This window comes from Chrysochloris asiatica, unplaced genomic scaffold (assembly GCF_000296735.1).
Source record: "Chrysochloris asiatica unplaced genomic scaffold, ChrAsi1.0 scaffold00006, whole genome shotgun sequence".
Lineage (NCBI taxonomy): Eukaryota > Metazoa > Chordata > Mammalia > Afrosoricida > Chrysochloridae > Chrysochloris > Chrysochloris asiatica.
Genome location: NW_006408524.1, coordinates 20,608,962 through 20,612,307, shown reverse-complemented (window position 1 = coordinate 20,612,307; position 3,346 = coordinate 20,608,962). Strand labels below are relative to the sequence as shown.

General features: G+C 45.8%; 1 pseudogene; it reads right to left on the bottom strand.

Annotated features, from left to right (window-relative positions):
* Positions 1–2,125: 2,125 nt before the first annotated feature.
* Positions 2,126–2,498, bottom strand: LOC102829746 (annotated as a pseudogene).
* Positions 2,499–3,346: the final 848 nt, after the last annotated feature.

Below are 3,346 nucleotides of genomic sequence, written 5' to 3'. Positions count from 1 at the left end.
ATTTTGACTCAGCAATTCTGTATAGAGTTTCCAAGGAGTGACTGGTGGGTTTGAACATTGACCTTGCGGTTAGCAATCCAGTGCTTATTCTACAGCACTGGATTGAACACCTTACAAAATGGTCCCTTCTCCTGGAGGGGTGGGTGGAGGTGATGGATTAGATAGTTTTTCAGCTATCCTAAAGCAGGGCTTGTCTGACATCTGTTGATATTTTTTCAGATTGCATAAAGTAAATTCACCTTAAATTTGCATCTTTTTTTTTCCTTTAGAGTTCTGTCACATCAACTCACTCAGTGCCTGAAGTGTAGATCAGCCAGAGCCTTCTTCCCATTTTCCAATGGTAAACGGAGGCCACATAAGGTAAAGGGACTGCTGGAGTTCTCTCAGCAGGTTAGAGGAGCTTAAGAATCCCTGCCTTGTTGCAGTTGGAATAGTCAGCCTTGTGCCCCAGAGCACACAGAACCCATCTCGTGGTGACAGCTGGGAATGGAACACTCCAGATAATCCCCTTTGCCTTGGTCAGTGTGGGCAGCACTCCAGGCCCAGAGTGTGAGCACTGAGCAGAGAGAGTGAGAGGCTAGAATCCACCACGTTGGCCGCATAACCACAGTCCTCCGCAGGCAATTTTCAGGGATCCTGGCAGTTCATACCCATCCTGGTGGCTTGAGTCATGCAAATTGCTAGATTTAGTTTTAATTTATTTGCAGATGAATATCTCTCCCTGGAGGCTGACTGAGGGGGAGTGCACAATCTCTTTTTAATTATTCGGGGCATTATTTACAAAGCCCTCTGAGCTGAGTCTGGGGACTGAGAGTGCTTCTGATCCGCGGACCAGTCACTTCCAGACTGCTTTTCCACACTAATCTGCCCAATAAATCACTGAGGTCCCAGGCTGAACCCAACAGCTTCAGCCTCCCCCAGCTGCTGCCTCATTACCCCTTCTCTTTACTGCCTCTGCTTCTCACAGCCAATAGAGCCATAGTAAGAAGCACAGACTTCTGGAAGCAAAGCACAATGCTAGGTGTACCCATGCTAAAGAGCAGGACCCCTAACAGCCTGGTTCCACACTGCCCACCTGAACCACATGTCAGGTGGAGCCATCCCTCTGCTGTAGCACCTCCAGGGGCTTCCATCTCACTAAGAACAGGAGCCATGGGCCCCCACAAGGCACTTCACCACATGTAGATGCACACATCATACTGATCTGGAGATTGGAGACCCCCCAGAAGGGTTTCTAGTTGCTTGGTTACCGTAAGGAAAGCCAGGGTAAGGTCCAATACCCCTTTCTCATAGCTATGTGATAGAAAAGCTGGTCTAGCTAGTTTCTCTGAGGGATGATACATAAGTGTACCCATGTAACAAGGATTCCTGATGTGACGCTGTGGGTTAATACACTGCACTGCAAGGGTGGTTTGAACCATAAGGTAGGTGGTTCAAGCTCACCAGCCATTCCTTGGAGACCCTATACAGGGTCACTATGAATCGGAACTGACTTGATGGCACTTAACAACAACAACATGTAACTTAAAAGGAGAAAATGGTCCAGGGTGCATATTATCTGATATAAGTTACAGGTTGGGGTCCTGGTATTATGTTGTCACCAGGGCCACATGATCATGAATGGAGCTCAAACACAAAGTAACCAGGTAATTAAAACCCCAGAACCAATCCTTAATGGAAACAACTTTATCAACAAGTGGATAAACAAAATGTGGTACATATGGTAGAATATTAGTCAGTCATAAAGAGAAATGAAGTCAATACATGATGGATGAATCCTGAAAACATGCTGAGTGAAATAAGTCAAAAGGACAAATACAGTATGATCCTGCTTACATGACATATTCAATGTACAGAGGCCAAATGTATTAATGGTCATCTGAGGTAGGAGAGAAGGGGAAAGGTAAAGTCACTGCTTGGGTGGGGTTTCTATTAATGATACTGAATAATTTGGAAAGGGATAGTGGTAACATTGTACAACATGATGGACATAAACTCACTGGATTGTATGCGTAACAACTTTTGCATCAGTATTGATTTTGATATATATATATATATTTACCACAATCTTTTAAAAAGAGCAGAAAGCCATATAGGCGTGAGAGAATAGGGCAAGAATTGCTTTTCATCGACTTGAAAGTGGGCTCTGTAGTGAAGCCCCTTTGGGTTTAAGAGCATTTTTGCGTTTCCTTTCTTCTTCCTGCCATTTCTGCTGTCTGCCTGAGCTGCCATGCTTCTAATCCAGCTTCCATTTCCTGTGACAGCAATACAACTCGTCTTGCAAACTTCTCCCTTTGGACTTTTCTCTGAAGCTGGTCTTTCATTCGGGAAGCAGGACAACCGTCCTCATAAGACCAGTCTGGGAACTCAGTAAGGGGCCATTAGCAGGAGGGGTTGGCAGCCAGCCCTTGTTGGAGCCTCCACTGGCTGCCTGCCCGAGCCGCCGCGCTGCAGTACAGCCTCTGGACACTGAGGAGCAGAGTCACCTAAACGGCCATGCTGAGGCCTCCTGTAAGTTTTTAACCTACAATTCCATTCTTGGTGCATGTCCAATCTCTGTAGCCCCACCTGCAGTGGGGATGAACCAGCCTGCCACCCTTCACGGTCTTGTGGAGACTTCCTTTGTCCTTTATTGACCATGAAAGGAGCTCTCGTAGCATACTGGTTATGAATCGGGCTGCTAACCTCAGGGTTGGCAGTTCAAAACTACCAGCTGTTCCACGGGAGAAAGATGAGGCTTTCTGCTCCGGTAAAGATTTACAGCTTGGGAAACTGTGTACAGGGTCGCTATGATTAGGAACCAACTCCATGGCACATAATCACCACCACTGCCACCACATGACCATGAGTCCACAACCTCTGTACTGGGTTCCTGCTGACCCTTTTCCCTCATCCGGACGATTGTCTTTGTCCTGTTTAAAGCTTAATGCAAGAGTCTCTGTGGAATATTTTTTGAGTGTGGGGTCTTTTTCACTCTGTCTCCTGCACTGGCTATCTTGGGACTTGCCAAGCCCATGTCCATCTCAGGCCTTTACGTGGCCTCTTTACGCTGCTTACGGTCCCCAAGTAGCACAAACAGTTGGATCTCCTAGTTGATTAGTAACCGAAAGGTTGGTGGTTCAAATCCACTCAGCAGCACCAAGGAAGAAAGGCCTGGGGATTTACTTCTGTTTTGGTGTGGTGTGAATTGAAGAATGCAGAGTTCTTTGTGGGAATAACTAGGCAGATGAAAACACTGCCTTTGTAAATGTATAGACTTAGATGGAGGCTAGATTGTGAAACAATAGCTTCCCATCTTGATTTTTTGTTTAATCATGTTTCTATGATTTTATAGCAATATTTTTAA